Source organism: Protopterus annectens, chromosome 8.part0 (genome assembly GCF_019279795.1).
Source record: "Protopterus annectens isolate FY-2018-M chromosome 8.part0, PAN1.0, whole genome shotgun sequence".
NCBI lineage: Eukaryota > Metazoa > Chordata > Ceratodontiformes > Protopteridae > Protopterus > Protopterus annectens.
Window position 1 is genome coordinate 793,165,940 of NC_056741.1, and position 19,241 is coordinate 793,185,180.

The window sequence follows — 19,241 nt, forward strand, 5'->3', positions numbered from 1 at the left end:
TTATTTTTTTGTCTTTGTCATCTTTGTTTTTTAAAAGATCAAGGTTCAATTTGTCAAGATGAGATTGTATTTATTTTAATTCATTATCCCACATAAGTCTTTTTTTATATACCAATTGGTTATTCTACCATATAAGTTTAGTTTAGAGATATATGCTGGGATGCTTTATATCTGTACATTAGAAGTTGAGTGGATATTTATATCAAAGGTTATGGAGTTATGGTTAGAAAGGGAACATGTAATTACCTTTACTCTAGTTAAAGAATCAACCAAGTTATTAGAAACAAAGGATCTGTCTATCCTAGAATATGAATTATGCCTATGTGAATAGAATGTGTAGAATAGAGAGTTGGGGGTCTGCATAATTATTTATATCTTTTAGCAGGAGAGAATCAGAAAATTCTTTCAAAAGTCTAGCAGTTGATGAGATTTTTCTTTTACCAATAAAGGTAGAGTCTTTGCTATCAAAAATACTGTTAAAATCACCAGCCAAAATGATATTACCCTTAGAAAAATGTAAGATGTGTTCTGTGTGTTGCTGTGCTGATTTAAGTCCAAAGCCAGGAATCCAGTATGTATTGATTAAAGTGAATATTTTGTTGTTAAATTCTATAATAACTGATGCTAACATACCTTTTTTATCTTGGTATTATTTTTGGTTTAGGTAATTTGTTATGCCATAATATAGCAACACCCCTTTTTTCTTTGAATGTTCTGAACTGGCTAGAATAGAAAATGATTTCGAGTCCAGTTTAGAAATATCTTCTGATATCAAGTGGGTTTCTTGTAGAAATAGTATTTGGGAGTTTTGCAATTTGAGGTATTTATTTAAAGATCTTCTCTTATTTGGACTGTTTAGATGATTAACAATGAGTGACAGACAATGTAAAGAAGTCATGAGGTAGTTTCCGTGTGTGATAATGCATATTGTCTATACATTTATTACTCTTTTGTCTGTTTATGTATAAAAGATAAATGTAAGGAATACCACTGCTTGATATACCTAAAAATGATATAGAGGTAAAAATCAAAGGTATTTTAAAATAACTTTCAACTATGTAAGTTACAGTGAACATCGTAAACAACATTTTCAATAAATTGTAGCAAAAATTTTTAGCAAAAAAAAAAAAAAACACCCAAGACCTTTCTGGAGTTATAAACTCCTAATTTGAGTGACATATATCACTCAAATTATCATTCTAACTAGCAACAAGTTTCAAACAGGAACTGCCTATTTACAAACTGTTATATATTTAAATGTATGGCTTTTAAGTAAACTTATCTTTCTTATGTACAGAAGTAAACATGACTAAAATAGAATAATAATAAAATCAATAAATTGTTGAATATTATTAAGTAATTCTGAAAAACAACATTAAATATTACTATTTGTACTACAATGAATCAATAAGCTGATTATTAAACATAAATTAAAATAAGATTATGTTGTATAACCAAGATGAATAAAATCAGCTGAGGTGCACTAATGACAATTAATTATGCTTATATACTGTCCATAAAAACAAACATGTAGTAAATGTGAGCATATAGTAATACTTTCAAAGTAAAATAAGGATAGTAATCAAAAATAGCGTCAGGGCTCATATTAACAATATTTAATACAGTAGATTAAGGCTGTATAGAGAACTCTAGTGAAATTGTATTCAGAAGTAAATGGTTCCATTATAAGGATTCCAACTGAAAGAACTACTCTATATATTAATCATAAAATCTCTACAACAGTCCTATCTCTACTTTTTGTATAACTTTCAAGACTGAATTTCTGTTCATTAAACAAAACTATAAACTTCAACAAAGTATAGATGTACACTGACATTGTGAGGCCTATCATGAAATACTGTAATCTTTCTTGTACAGAAAGTAATGTATTATATTTCTTTATATTTCTGCAACAAAACAAACTAAAAATACATTGTGATGAGAGAGAAAAAAAATCTTGTACCATAACAGCTTTATGTATCAAATTGGTAATAGGGATTATTCTTTAACTATTTTTATAAGAAATGCTTAAGCTGTGTAGGAATCTCGCTACTATATCTTATACCATCAAGATCATGATCTATAAACTCTTACTTGTTTTTCAGTACTGCACAGCAACCCATATAAGATGTAAATTTTTGTATGTTACTCTTTCTTGAGCTGTCACCCTTGTAAATGTATACTTTTCTGCTTTTTACACTCTTTCTTTTCCCAACTATATGAATAAAGTTCTAGCTGTACCAATATATCTTATCAGCTCCCTTTAACTAAACACAAACTGGCTAAGGGTTGAAAAAGAGCTCTCTAAGAGAGCCTAACTATATTATAGTACAGTGTAAGGAGGTCATACAAAACATTGCTTTATAACAGACAGTCACGGTAAAGCTATTTGTGAGAAGCACTGCAATCAATATAATCTGCACAGTACCTTTAAGTTGAGTATAACACAAAGATGCATCTGCATTTCATGTTGATATTGCTGTTATGCTATAAGCAGGGTGACTGGTTCCTTTCATTCACTTTCCCGCTGAGTAAAGAGGTGCTCGAAAGGTTTCTCCCTTTGTAATTTGTCGAGTCACTGATGACGTCACATAGCAATGGGAATCATTCCTGTGATACAGAAAACAATTCAATGAGTTAGAGGATTAAAATAAGCTGCTAGAATTCCAGTGGGAAATGGTAAGGCACTTTATCAAAAAAACGCAGCTTTTGTTAGGCTCACGAGCTGCTTGGGACAATCTCAACATCACATACAAAGCAAGAAATGCTATCACAAAGGCCAAGAGCTTCCCGGGCTCACCACGTACATCACCAAAGACAATGCCACCAACATCGCGCTACTCTCAAGAACATATATGCATTGTCCGAAACAGAATACAAGCGTACAAGCAAAACAAAGAAAAACAAAAAAAAGTGTAACAAGCTTTAGCGACATATAAATTCACAAAGCACCAGAACCCTGTACCAACTGTCTTACCACCATTATTACCCTGTTAATATACAAACAAAAGCAACAAATGTATGCACTAACCATCAGAATCCTGCACCAACTACCAAACCACCATTCTTTTACTATTAATGTACATGTAATTCACAACAGAATTACTAGACAACCAGCCCAAAAGAAAGATTAGAGTAATCAGTGCAACAACAAGCCCTAGTTACTAAAATATCTAACTAAACCTATGTATTATAACAAACAAACAAGATATACACTTCTGCATTATGTATATGAATATAAGCTATAAGTTTATTAATTTTTAAGGGTAAATGCTAGTTTTTAGATCCAAAAAGAGCAATAAAAACATATTAAACTATTAATAACTGGGCAATATATTTTCAATACCTATCAAGTAGGTGGTTAGTTATTCTGTATGATCAGAAACTTATGAGAAAGTATTAAGGTGATTATTATTTCTCTATATGTAAGATAGAGCAAGACTTTAAGAGAGAAAAAAAAGGTATATATTCATTAATAGCAGACACAGAACACAACCCCCCCACAAAAAACAACAAAAAACAAAAACAAAACAAAAAAAAAAAACACAAAAAAAACACTCACCTGTTGAACCATTTTCATCTCTCTAGACTTTTGGGTCATAAACAAGAATTATTTATATATAAAGAAATAGAACAAAAAAAACTACAAGGGTAATATGAACAGACTCATGTCATTTTTTTTTTAGTTTCTTTTTAGGATCAGATGTTTTTCAGGATACGTTTTCTGCTAATCTTTTGTGACTGGAAGTAGCCCAATCCATCTCATCTATCTTTTCCAATATTTTCTTTGATTTGATAAATATGATAGCTGATTCTAGTTCATCAAATGTTTTGGGACCGTCCTGCAGAAAGATCTTTAGCTTGGCTGGAAAAAGCAGATGTGTTTTTATTTGAGCTTTCTTTAGTTCTTTGAGTAGTGGCAAAAATAGTTTTCTTTTCGCAATCACAGAGTAATAATAGTCATTGTCAAAACGTATGATATCATCTTGAAATTTTATAGGTGAGTTGGACCATGCAGTCTTTAATACAATTTCTTTATCATGTGAAGATAAAATTTTGACTATCACTGACCTTGTGGAATTACTTTTATTGTTCTTAGATTGAATCAGGGATCTGTGAGCCCTTTCAGTACCAAAAGAGAGGGCTTCAGGAAGTTGTAAAATCTCAGGTATCCATGAGTTTAAAAATTTCTCTATGTTGTTTTCTTCAATATTGTCCGGCAACCTAAAGATCCTGATGTTATTTCTACAACTTCTATTCTCTAGGCCATCAATCTTTGACTGAAGTAAAGAGTTTTGTTTTAAGAGAAATTCCAAGTTATGTTCATTTTCTTGAATTCTACAGTCCATGTCATTCAGTGAAGTTTCTATGCCAGTAATTTGTTCTCTCTGCTGTTTTAAGTCTTGGTGTAAAGTCTCCATTTGCTGTGAACATTTTTCTTTAAAATTATCCAATTTCAGGTCTATTCTGTCTATTTTAGTGGATAGCTCTTGAATAGTGGATAGTAGAGATTGTAGCTCCTTTTTTAATGATGTGTCCTGGTGAGAAGATTTTGTAAAGCTCATACTGAAGTCAGGTACCAAAAGCTTGTCTTGTGAAATTTGACAGGAAAAAGTAATAAAATTTAAAAATTAATGAGATACTATCAAAATAAACTGTAAGGAGAGTCCAAATAAGTAGAAATAGTTACTATTTAGATAGTTAATTAAAAAAAATCCTGTCATAAAAGATGCGATAAGGCAAAGCTGAGAGAAAGTGCTGCTACTCAAGGCTCATGCTAGCCATGCCACCTTGCTCTTTTTGACAGTATCACTGCATACTTTTCTTCTGCTTCCTCTGGCCCACCAGTTTTACTTCAGATTCAGAATGCAGAGTGACTGCCATAACTGAGATTAAGTGTTTGGTTCCTCTGGAAGAATTTCCCCCACTTGAGTTACTTCTTAATGAGTTTGTGACACCATATAGTGGATTTTCCATCTTGACTAAAGAAAACAGTTTATTCAAAATTATGAATAATAAAAGCATTCTTTGCTGAAGTTACAGCTGTTGGAGAAGAAAGTAATTGCTATGCCTTGCATTTCATTAAATGTATATTTATTTTTACCAGTGGAAGGACACCTGATCATACTTGTACTGCAAATAAAAGAAATCTAGGTGGAAGACAACTTAGCGTATATAAATGTTTTATTAATAATATAATGTGACTTAAAGACCGGATTTATGTTTTGGTCTATATTGACCCGATGCTTTAATGACAAATTGCCTTTGGTTGCAAATCAGATTTCTAAGATATTTATTATCTTTTACATGCATGGTTTAAGACTAGTTCAAGTCTGCAGAAATTACTACTGAAGGGAAATGTTGCTTTTATGAATTTGCTTTTCTTTGGTTGTGATTCAGAGAACTTAATGACATTTAGGCTTTAGTTGCTTGCGGAATGGATAGGTAGGCTGGTCCTTAGATCTTTTTCACGTATTACCTAGGTTAATAAATAATGCATACCAAGAAGATAGACGTTGATTACATGTTGATATTATGTTCATGGTAATATCTGGATATAGTAAAGAAAACAATGTTGCAGATCATTATATTGTTATATATGTTTTGAGTTATTTGATGAAGTTAGTGGATGCAGGCATTCACACATTGATACAATGCACATCTTCACATGCTTTCATCAAAAGAAGACTAACAACCCAGTTCTGGTGTTTAAAGGAAAGAGGGCAATATTGCCTATTTTGACTTTATTATGAAGTGAAGCTTGAGATCTGGGTTGGTCAAAGCAGGTATAGGAATACATACCTTTGAGAGGAGTTAGTTTATATTTCAAATGGGAGTAGTTTATTTCCTTAGATGTTTCCTTGGGTAGGTGATGGATGGGTCTTTTATACTAAAACTTGTTTTACTTGCTGCTAGAATGAAGTAAAGAAATCTTTGGTATCTTCAGTGAAAGCTCTGAAGAGTAGACTAGATTGTCAGTTTATGAGTAAGGATGGGCAGTAGTCATGCCATAAGTTGAAGGTTAAGACAGCAAGGAGAAGTGTAATGACACACAGGCAGGGACAGCTAGCCAGCTATCTCTACGGAAGGTGGTGCAATGATGTTCAGATTCATGAACAAGAGAAAGGAACATACACATTTTGTTTTATTGTCTAAATTTTGTGTTGTGGCTTATTTAGTGTGATAAGGAGTCATAACATTAAATGCAAGGGCTATTCTAGGCTCTGATGTGTGGTGATATTAGGAAAATGAAGTAGATTTCCCAGGGTTGAGAGGTTACTTTAGCTGCAGTGTGGTTAGTAAGGGTCTTATACAGTGGTCTGTCAATAGTCCTAACAATTAAGTAAATGTATTCTTTAATTCTATTCTTTTCTGTGTTTATACTGATGCCATTGCTGGTAGTCAGCATTTCACTTGTTCAAAATAACATAAGGAATATTTTTAATGTTTAGTGTGAGTTACTTTGTTTCCACACACTGGCACAGTGTCATGATAACCACTTATAGTTGAATCTCTACTGCACTGACATTTGGGTCAGGTCTTTGATATTGATCTTTGATACTGATAATTGATATTGATAATTGGATCTGCCCATGTACCTTGCCATCTTTTTATTGCCTTCTTCCCCACTCTTAATAGACTTTCTGTTGATTTATCCAACTTCCCTTCCTGCTTTACCTACTTCCTAGCCTCACCTCTCTTTAATTTATTAACCTTCTAATGTCTTTTCTTTATATTCTTACACTAACCTTTATCTATCCCAGAATTTATGACTGAAATTTACTACCTAGTTCTCCTGCCAGAAAGATTATATTAATAATGAGGATGATGTAATAATGGCTCCTGTTCATAGGTAGGTACTAGGCTATTAGCCCATGGGCCTAAGTAAGCCTAGCCAACAAGGTTCCATGGCTTACGCCACCCAAGAAAGTTAATTTCCTGTGCCCCTGTCGAGCAGAGCCACAGAAGTGATCCCCGGGGTGTATTTCCTATTTCCCATCCACTCATCAAGATTTTTCTTGAAGAGTGCTAATGAGGAACTTTGCTTGACATAGATGGCTAGCTTGTTCCAGAGTATAGGAAGTCTCTGGGACAGGAATCTATCCCTCCAGCATGTCCTGTTTATTGTGGTGACAAGGTTAAGGTCCGTAGAGCATGTAGCTCAGAGGGATTGGGATTTCTTTATGTGTAGCATGTCGAACAGCTCTGGGTTTAACATAGCTTTATATGTTAGGCAGAGATCTCCTCAGAGCAGGCGATATGCTACAGAGTAAAGCTGGAGTTTTTTTGAGATGGTTAGCGTAAGGCATCTGTTTGAGGCCAGTAATCCTCTTTGTGAGGTACTTCTGTGGCCTTTCCAGCTGCTGCAGATGTCTTGTGAGGTACATTCCAAAAGGGGCATTGTACTCTATAATGGGTCTAATGAGTGCCGAGTAGAGGGGAACAATGACCTCTTTTTTCCTGCATGAGAACTCTTTTGTAACGAGGTGTGCCACATAGAAGGATTTCCTGACTAATGTGGCAATGTGATTATCAAAGGAGAGACTACTGTCCACCTGGGTCCCAAGGTCTCTTATCACACATTTAGCATTAAGTAGACTGCAGTTTATGTGATAGTTCATGGGTACAGAGTTTTTATCAAAGGGGATGACAATGCACTTTCTGGCATTGAGCTTGAGGCCATGCCTCTGACACCAGGCATCTGTCTCAGTGAGACCCTTCTGTAGGATGTCCGCATCATTCGGGGACCCGACTATGGCTCCTAGTTTGCAGTCATCTGTGAACTCCATTAGCCAGAGGCCTTCTGTGTTAGCCTGTACTTCACGGAAGTAGATACCAAACAGGAGAGGTCCCAGGACTGAACCCTGTGGTACTCCACTTGTCACTGGTTTGAAGTCAGATTTGGAGTCTGCAACTTTTATAGTGTGGGTTCTGTCAGTGAGCCACTTGGCAACCCATCTTGTGGTGTAGGGATTTATACCTAGTTTAGTGAGTTTAGCTATAATTCCAGAATGGGGGATGATGTCAAAAGCCTTGGCAAGGTCAAGATGAACCACCTTACCCTCGTCTACAGCTTTGGTGACTGCCTCAAAAAAGTCGATCAGGTTCAGAAGGCATGATCTGCCTTTCACAAACCCGAACTGTGTGGGGTCCAGAGTTTGGAGGTTACCAATGTCTTTGTTTATGTGTTTCATGATGATATGTTCCATGGCCTTGCAGACCAGGCTCATCAGGCTAATAGGGCGATAGTTCCCAGGTTCAGTGGTGGCCCCTCCTTTGTGGAGTGGGATAACTGTTGCTGTGCGCCATTCAGTGGGCAAAAAGCCTGACATGAGACTATGATTAAACATGGTGCTTAGGTGGGGATCTATTTCGTTCTGAAGTTTGTGTAAAACGCAGCCTGGGATGTTGTCCGGTCCCATGGATGCTGTGTTTTTGGTTTTAGAGAGTGCAGATTTTACCTGCATAGATGTGATTACAGGGATTCTGCATTCTTCCTGTATAGATGTGGGCCATTTAGGGGGTGAGAGGGGGTAAAGTTAGCACTGAACCTATCTGCCAGGATGTTGGCAATATCAGTTGGTTCTGTAATTTTCATGCCTTTGTGCTGTAACTCAAAGCAGATTGGGTGTTGTCATTGAGATTCTTGACATAGCTATAGAATGCTTTGTGGTTGTCCTTAGAATCAGTGGTGATTTTGTTTTTGTAGCTAGCTTTGGAGGATCTTATAAGGGATCTCAGCTTCTTACTGAGGCTGACCAGGGAGCTCCTCCACTCATGGGATTTTACTCTCTTTTGCAAGAGTTTCTTCCTTCTGTTGTAGAGTTTGTGCATCTCTCACAGGTTGTGGTGTTGGGTGGTATGAAGAGAGGGTTGTCTGTGTACATGAGGCAATTGCTACATTGCCTCAAGATGCCCAGATTCATCAGATAGACAGGAGAGAACACTGGGAGCTGACCCTTGGACATGGCTGAATAAAAAACTACTTTCCTCTAGACAAGTGAGGAAAGTGAGTATATTTTCTCTAAGCAAGTGAGGAAAGTAAGTACAAAAACTGTTTTCCTCTAGGTAAAAAGGAAGGTTGAGTGCTGTAGTAATTTGTAGCTTATTTAGTGTTAACAACAAGTTCTGAACAAGTGCTGAGCACGAATAAGCAAATTCAAGTGTTAAAACTAAGAATCTGTACCTGGATCTTGTGGTAGATAGGCTACCTAGTGCTTACCACTCCAACTGATAAGCTAGAATGCTTCCCTCAAACACAGAAAGGCTTGGGGGGGGGGCTCAGAAGCTTACAAATAGTCCTGGATACAGCAAATCTGTATCTGGACTAGACTAGTTACAGGAAAGGTGGGAAACGAGTGCAAATGCGGGCTTTTAAGCCAGAAGGTTGAAAGAGATGGAAAAACTGCCCAAATGGCCAATAAACTACAATTTCTGGGCCAGAAACCACTCTTGTGGTAGATAGGCTACCTAGTGCTTACCACTCCCACTGATAAGCTAGAAGGAAAGGAAGGAAGAAGCTGTTAAAAGCTGATTTCCATGCTGAACTTTGAAAGTTTTGTCTGGCAGGAAGCTTCTAAACAAGATGAGCATGTTTGTTCCAAAATCCAGTATACGGAGTATATAGAGCAGAAGGGCATGATCCTTCACTTCAATTTTTTTGAAGTTCTCTGAAAAGGCTATCACTAATCTAGCCTTTCTCCATTGCTGAAAAAAGTTCTTAATTCAAATGCACATATAACAGTAAATGTGTGTCCTGAACCAAATCTGTGTTTTTGTGAGACAGGAGCCCATGTTTCTTAGTGATATCTATAAATTGATGACATACTGTATTTTAGTAATAGTGCAGCCATTGGAAACTGGCCTGTAATCCTGAAAAATGAAAGGAAAGGGGACTATTAGAAGTCGCATGATTATGGAGGAATTACCTGGGAGGAGACTCCTGTGGTCATGGACAGGTGAAGATGTAGGTAAGTGGTCTGGCTATAACAGCATGTGAAGAACAGACAGGTAACTAGTTTATGGGTTGCAGCTGTCTTTCTTGCTTAGATCTTCTAAGTGATTACAATTATTGAAGTGGTTAACAGGCCGAAGATTGTTCAAATTACTTGAGATTTGGAAACAGCTAGGATTGTTTTGTGAACTAATTTGTAATTAGTCTGCTGGGGTTTGACTATTTAGAGGCTTGCCTCAGTATTAGTGTTTACCAATAAAAGACATCTCGGAGTTATTTAGAAAGGGTTCTCATTGCCCATCTTTGTGCTGGTATATTGACATAGGCAATATCCTTGATTGTCTCTCCAAAAAGCTTTGGCTTTGATGCCATCTAAGTTTGCTTATTATGGAGGTGTGGCCTTCACTTCCCAGATCATCATCATCCACCCCCTTTTTGTCATTTTCTATGTGAGTCATGTTGTCATGTCAGCTGCTGTTATTTCTGTCTATTCACTGCCACTCTTCTGCCTTCTTCGACACTGATGCCTGATTGTTACAGGTCTTCTCTCACACAATCTATCCACCTCTTTGCAGGATGCCTTTGTTTCTTCTTGCCACCTTGTTGTCTGTCCCAAATCTTCTTCAGCAGATTGTCCTCTCCTTTTCTGCACTTGTGCCTGAACCACAGTATTTCTGTTCTTGTTTATCTTTTTTGCAATTGGAGCTTCTTTGGCTTCTGCTCTTATGTCATTTCTTCATCTGTCATCTCAGTGTGCAGCACCCTTCTTGGACACTTTATCTCCATCTCCTCTCTAGTTTCTTTGTGCCATCCACTGACTCACTTTCCAGAAGCTGGTAGAGTGCCTCTGATACCTTATTCCTTGCTATTGCAACTCCTTTCTTAGCCTCTTTGTTAGCCAACCAGTATTCTTTTCTTGCCAGGTCCTGTCTTTTCTATCTCACCTTTTTCCTGCACTCCTTTCTTTTTATGACTTCCCGGACCCGGACTTCTACATTTCACTACCAGCTTTCCTTATGTACCTTATTTCCATACCTGGCTCAGCTACATATCTGTTGTAGTCCTTACACATTTTGTTTTGAGGTTCTGTCATTCTTCAACAACACCTATTTACTCTTCCTCCTGAGGTGCTAGAGCCCTGAGTAATTCCTTGAACTGTTGTGCTTTCTCTCCAGTTAACTTCCAGGTCTTCAGCCTGGTCTCTGTTGAACTTAGAGCCTTCTGTGATCACTGCTTCCAGCTGATTGTGCAACCCATGGTTTATCCTGTGGGTTGACTGTTTCAGTGGGGATGACTTTGCAGTCGTTGATACCCCAATGCCCTTTTCTTAGTAGGAGGAAGTCTACTTGAGTTGCACATTGGCCACTCTTGTATGTGCTCTTGTGACTATCTCTCTTTCCGAACCATGTGTTGGCTACTATCAAGCCATTTGCCAGACAGAAGTCTAGAATGGCCTCTCCTTCTTTATTACTGTTGCCTCAACCACGTGGACCAATGCAACCCTCCTTTCCTGTTCTGTCTCTCCGAATATGTGTATTCAAGTTGCTCATTAATAAAAGCAATTCATGTTGTCCTGCTTTATCTAGTAGGTCTTGCAACTGCTGTCAGAATACATTCTTTTTTCCTCCCTATCACAGCCATGCTGTTGGGCATATGCTGAGATTATGAATACTGCTCTATCATTAGGCTAGAGTATGACTGACATGAGTCTATCACTAATTTTGATGACATCCCTCACTCTCTTCTGAAGACTTTCCCACACCATTTCTAGCCTATCCTCCTCCTAAGTAGACTCTGGATCCCAAGCCAAATGACTTTGCTGCACTGCCTGGATACATAGGATGTCCAGCCTTCTTACCATCATGTCATCCACTTCTAAGCTGCTTCCTGTTAGTGAACCACAATGAGTGTAGAAATTCTAAGTTCATGTTTAGCAGGTTGATTGGTTTTACATCCAGCTTTCACTTGACAGAGCTATCCCAGGTAAATTGTCTTTGATTTTTAACTTAAATAATTGCAGTCATGATCAGACTTGGCTTCCCAGGTGTGTTGGGCTTTGCCTGTCAATTTAATTTGCTTTTTGAGATTTGTGGCTAAGTAAAGGTAGTTTTGCCTTTGTCTTTCCTGTGTTAAAAAGAACAGCTTTTATATGACTTAGACGGGATGAGTAATAAGTACAGAAATATTACGGCCTTACATGGGTGCTTTTATATATAAAAATGATGAGTCCATGCTGCCAAAGTCTATTAAGAAATTGTATAGATTCAAGCTAGACCTAGTATTCACATTATAAGGTGTTTGTTGTTTCCTATGAAAAATTCTGATTGGATAGGTTAGTGGTTGCAAAGGGTTTTAGGCAGTGTGATAATCAATTTATGAATTAGGGGTATATTTTGAGGAATGAGCTATTGTCAGCAGTGGGGTTGGGTTTAGTTGTGGATAAAAAATAAAGTAATCTCCATGGTATTCCTTAAATCTGAAATTACCCTGTACAGGTATAGTGGGTCCAAAACAAAAATAAACTTCTTTGTGTGGGAAGTTTTTCAATTCCCGTATGTCTAGTTAATCACTATATATTAAAAAAGCAGAACAAAATCAGAAAATGGTAGAAGTAGCAAACTTAAAAATGTCCTAAATTAAAAAATAAAAACATATTTTAAAATATTATTATCATACAAAATTATTAACTCTATAAGGTATTCAGAGGTAATCCAAGCAGGATAGACAGTGGGCAGGATTCATGAAACCTCCGTGTAAGAGTTAGCAAGTCTTACACTGAGGCTGCAGTTAAACGGTGTGATGTCAGCATGCCATGCATATGCATGAGGGCATGCTGAATCACACCCTAGGCTAACATGGTCCATGTAGGAAAGTAGGGGGCGTGTCTGCACATCGAGTCTTGCAAAGGGACACGCCCCCAGAAGAATCACAGTCCCGAAAGGAAACACCCACAAGCGAGTCCGCGGACATGTCAAGAAGCACAACAGCACACATGCCCCCACAGACTATAAACCCAACTGTAATGTAAAACGTAAAAATCAACAGTTTAATTTTTTTTTTTTATAATTTCAAAAATGTTTGCTCGTAATTGCGCTCGTTTGCACGGGTGTGCCCTTCGCTCAGCCACAGTTAGCACTCATTGGAAAAGCATATAAGATATAAATATGTAAATTAAGCCAAGTAGCAATAGCATAGCAGTAGAGACATCGGCCAAAGAGGAGGTAGTCACGGTTCGAGCCCCAACAACATCATTTTCTATTTTTAGTGAAATAAGCACGAAACAATCCCCTGACATATATGTATATATATATATATATATATATATATATATATATATATATATATATATATATATATATATATATATAAAACTATAATTTAAGTAAAATGTAATGAAATGGGCCATGTATTTTTGAAGAAATCTGACACAATAAAAAAAAAAATTTTATAAGTGCCCATAGCTGAGCAACGCTCTAACAAGCTGAGTATAATTGCCCGCAGGTGAGCAGTGGTTTAACAGGTGTTATATGAGTGCCCGGAGTTGAGCAGCACTTTAACACGCTGAAACTGTGTGCCCATAGTTGAGCAACATTTCTCATAGCGTAATATGCGGGCTCATAGCCAAATAACGCGTTAACCAGCGTAACCCGTTTGCGCGGAGCTGTGCAGTGTGCCAACCGGCTTACCGGCGGGCAAGGTTGAGCAACCTGTATCAAAGCCGCCTTTACACAGACACACCTCCTAGCCTGTCTAGACAGTAGTAAAATAAAAAAAAAAGCAATGCCCAGGCTTGAACCCAGGATACTATGCATCATAGTCAAAGTACTGAACCACTAAGCCATGACAGCTGTACTGAAAAATGCAGTATTAGCATATATATAGGAATGAATGGAAATAGAAGCATGATAAAGCAGGTTTTTTTAAGCTGATACAATTCCAAAATGGCCAATCACAGATAAGTGCGGGGAAAAACGGCATATATAAGCCCCATAGGCGGGAATACACAGCATAACTGATTGTGGAACCTATTTGCAGTCAGGATGGCAGGTGTAGGAGAGGGCAGTCGCTTCCAAGCACAGAGGTGGGGTGTTGAGGAGTCCAATTATATGGTTTGGCTCCTAGTCCACGATCATGAGGCTCAACTCATGCAGGGCCAGGTTCTGTGGGGACCGTACAAGGCAGAGGCGTGGAACCGGTTGGCACATGATCTCACCAGTGCCACAGGCATACCAAGGACTGGTGAACAGGTCCGTCACCACCATGTGGACCTGAAGAGACAAAAGCAGGACCAACTGAACCGTTGGATCCAGGAGGCCTGGCAAATGCCCAACGCCCCACTACTGAGTAAGTATCCATGTAATTACGTATGTAAGAAATTATCCTAGCTGATATTATGGAGATGTATGTTCCAATATTACTTCATTTATATTACAGCTGCAGATGTGTGTTCCGCGAATCGGCGAGCCTATGGTGATAGGCTGGAGCAGTTGCGCCACCAGGCAGGTTAGTAATTATTTTCTGTAATTGTTATACAATAAAAGTGAGACAGCTTGTAAAAGAGTTCAGTGTAGTTACATATTAATAAAGTTCAAATAACACTAGAAGAAAGATTCTGCTAGTATTGTATGATTAGATAAGTGATGCAGCCTGTAATCCAGAAATAAAAATTAAACAAGTCTGAAATAGAGATTTTCCACCTGTATTGTAATATCAGATAACCTGCTGCAGCCTGAAAATTAGTGGTAAACAAGCTAAAGACAATAGACATTTGTCAAATACATCCCCTTTTAAAATCTGCCATATGAAACAAGTGAGTCTGTTGGAAAGGATTGTTGTAACCAAGTATGACATGTTAATAACGCCTAGAATTAAGTACCATCCTGAATTGTAAAAATAAAACAAGTGAGAGTGTGAGAAAGAGGTATGAATCAACCAAGAAAGCTGTCATAACTCTTGAATAAAGTATACTGCAGTCAGTACATAATGAAATGAATGAGACAGCCACAACCAAACAGTGAAATGTTTGTAATAAAGTACTGAAGCTAGAATGTGTCTGTCCCACAATTTGGATATGTTGCTGTACCCTTGCAATATGGAGATAGTATGGTTGTATGAAATAATGAACATCCACAGTTGTCTAGAGCCATATAAATCAAATGTAGCAGGATGCTGTACCTGAACACAGCCAGATATGAATGTGTATGAATAAAAATGCAATGTAAATTGATGTAGCAGTAACAGTCCCATCACCAACATTCCTAAGGTTACATATAGGAAACTGTAATAAGACCTGTAGGGTATATATATCTGCAGCTACTAGAGATGTACAGCATATGTGTAGGTAGTTGAAGTTGTTAATTAAATATTTCTTCACCTTACCCTATATTCACAAATAATGCCATTCCACAACAAACTGGGTATGTGTATTCACAATTAATTCCTATGGACATTTGTCCTGTTGGTTCAAACATATTTGCATGTATGTTGATGCATGTGCCCTGTTGACATATCCAAACCTGATGGCCTGTTGCCATCAATCAACCCTGCATGCTGTTGGATTGTGTACTGTTGTTCAAAATATGCATGTGTTACGCTTGCTGTTCAATGTTTGGAATTCATGGGTGTTTGGTTAATGGGAACACTGATGCATGCTGTTACAACTAATTTTGAATGGTATTGTTTGTTACTAACCCAAAATGTCATAAAATATTGCTAAACATAGGACAACAGGAAAGGCGGGTTTCAGCGGACCCACCTCTCCCACCTCAGCTGGCGAGTGCACCTGGCACTAGTGCCCAGGATGGAACCTCCTCCGGTGGCCCTGTGCCACCTTCGGGTGGAAGCACTGCAGGGGATGGGGCTCATCCCTCCTCTGCAAGCATGGCCGGAGGAGACCGTCCACTCACCCTCCAAAGTGTCCGGTCTGTGGTGCGTAGCGAGTTCAGGCATTCTGTGCTTGAACCCCTATGCCAGCTTGAGGCACGGGTGGCGCAACTCACGGGTGTGCCTGCTGCCTGTCTTACACAGCCCCCAGCACAGCCCCATCCTGGGCAGTGAAGGCACAGTGGCAACTGAACATGGGTGGGGATCACAGTTCCACTGTTGCCATCTGTGGGCTCATGGGCTCACGATATCCAAACATCCATCCCTGTCAATTGTGTTCCCCCCCACATGTGTCATACTCCGCCCCTGTATGTGTCTTGTTTGTCTTGTCTGTTAACCTCCCTTGCCTACCTCCCCAAATATACCTACTTCCTGTATCTCACATTCCACTCTCACCTGAAAAAAAAAATAAAAAAAGGGCACTCTGTTCCCGCAAACAATTACGCCCCATACATAGCTGCCCATTTTGCAGACATGTCTGCTGGACATGTGAACTGGTAATTACAATTGGCTGTACAACATATTTTGTTGTCCTCACCCCTCTCTCAGGGGTGGAAGGTTTCAAATTTCACACCAAATTACACACATATGCACAGCTGTTGCTGATAAAGAAATGGGCAGCTATGGGCCTTTCCTACATCCTTCCTGCAAATCCCGAGCTTGTTTTCCTACTGTCCTACCCTCTTTGTGCCCCCTTTTTCACCACTTTCCTATCTCCCCATTTTCTTTTCTTTCAAAGAAATTAGCTTGGGTGTGCGCGAGAGTAAGCACTTTTAAGCAGTTGTAAGCGGGTGTGCGCTTGTGTGCGCTTAGCTAAGCGAGTGTGTGCGAAGCTAAGCAACAGTGCGCATGCGTGAGCTCCGCTCAAACCAGCGCTAACCCACTTACAAGTGCTTAAAAGTACCTTAGTCACTCTGAATGACAAGGCCTGTAGTCTGCTCAGCAGCAAAATAAAATTCCCCTGTCAGTCTCGAACCCAGGACCTTGGAAACACTTGTCTGCATGACTTACCACTAAGCCATGACTGATATATAAGAACTTTGTGCTGAAATCAATATATCATGAAATAGTAGGACTGAATGTAAAGGGAATATAGGAAGGCTATTACACAAAGCTTTTCTTGTATCTTTACTGGCAATTCTTGTGGATTTGTATAACATTAGTGTGAGAAGAGAAACAGCCATGCTAGTAGGTAATAATGTGACAGTAGCACCTTGCAAACCACACACACTATCAGAGCAGGATAAACACTGCCATATTTGAATAGGTAAGAGGCCAGACCTCGCAACTGTGACTGATTTACAGGGATGTCCCTGATTTGAAAACAAATGTTAACTGTGCCCACTGAATCCCTGTGAAATGTACTAACAGTAGGCAGAAAGGTGTGGAATCCCACGTAATGGTAACTGCCAATTACTTAAAGTATGCACTACTTGCATGTCAGAAATGGTGTAGTAATACATATGCTCAAAATACCCCACAGTCACAACTGCAGAATATCTGAAATATATCACGGGTGTATCCCACTGATATGTACCATTCCCTGAGGCTGATAAAAGATACACCTGAGAGTATCTGAGGCCTGCAAGTGTCACAAACTCACAGGCATATCATTCTGTCTGCTGTCACACACTGTGTAAATAGCTGTAGAATGGCTTCCACAAGCACACCCTCATGTAGGAGTACAACCCATAAATAGCAAAGGATGTAGCCAACTAATAAAATAAGGACAGTATAGCAGTTTACAAGCGCTGCATGTGCCTGCTATCCATAACTGTTAGTACAAAGTACAAGGCCCCACTACTGCTCAGCAGCAAAATAAAATACCCTTGTAGGTGTCAAGCCCCACACCTTGGCCAGACCAGACTGCATGCAGTACCACCAAACCACACCAAACATATAAGGAATTGCTGCTGAAAGAAATATAGCAAGCATTACAAGGAGTGAATGTAAATGGAAAACAGGAAAGCCATAGCAACACATTCCAGTAAAGACACATAGCAGGCCTTCAAGGAGTGAATGTAAAGGCTAAATAGTGAAGCCATAGCAACAAATTGCAAGAGCCACTGCTGTATACCAGTTAATCCACAAGTCCCACAGGAAAGCACATACTCCCATTTAAACAGTATTAGTATTATTAGGTGTCAGTTAACATACACACTGAGAAGAATGAACTGGAGGAAGCAATAGTCAGGTTTCAGTACAACATGCATTTCAGTGCCTACAACACAGCCTTAAATATGAGAGACATACCAACCTTTACACTCACATAACAGTGTCCACAGCATACCAGCATGGTCCCCACCTTGAAAATCTGAAAGGGCTACACCTACCTAACCTAACATTTTATAGCACTGTCCTGAAATCACAGTGAGAACTGCAATTACCACACAGCAGGCTGCATGCAATTAGTAAATGCTGGCTAACAATTGGTGCAGAGGCCATCACATGCACATGTGCAGATACCTACAAAAGCAGCCTGTACTCCCAGTCCACACATGCAATAGTTTCATTGCAACAACCGGAGGGTGAGACAGAGAGAGAGAGAGAGAGAGAGAGAGAGAGAGAGAGAGAGAGAGACAGAGACACAGAGACACAGAGACACAGAGAGAGGCACCAAAAAAAAAATAAATAAATAAAAACCATCAATCTAACCAGCAGCAGGCCACCAAGCAGCAAGCCATCACAAACAGCAGTGAGAAACAAAGGTAATGTAAACTAATAATCTAATAATCTACATACTGTGAACCCTCCATATGTGTTAGCAGTCTGTATCTATATATATATATATATATATATATATATGAAGATGTGCATAGGGCAGGGGACATACTGCAACTGTTAGTGAAGGCTGGACATACATATGTATTCGAAGGTTGCTATGTGCACATATCAATGTAGGTTGTAGTGCAACATACAATGTAGGTTGTACAGTAATGGATGTTTAGCAGTATGTTAGTGTGTGTATTCGTATGTGTAAATAATAAAAATAAAAAAAATAAAATATATATATATATATATATATATATATATATATATATATATATATATATATATATATATATATATATATATATATATATATATATATATATATAATATGCATATATGTGTACATAGATAGAGAGGGATGTATAAATAGATAGACATATATAGCTAGATAGATAGAATATGTATATACATATATATGTAATAGACACATACATATATAGATATATATAGATACATACACATATACAGACAGATATGAATGTCTAGAGATATGTATGTATATGAATATCTCTCTCTCTCTCTCTCTCTCTATATATATATATATATATATATATATATACATATATATATAGACTGAGAGATGCACATGTGTGCAGATGTATTGCAACAGGTGCCTGGTGACAAAGGCATG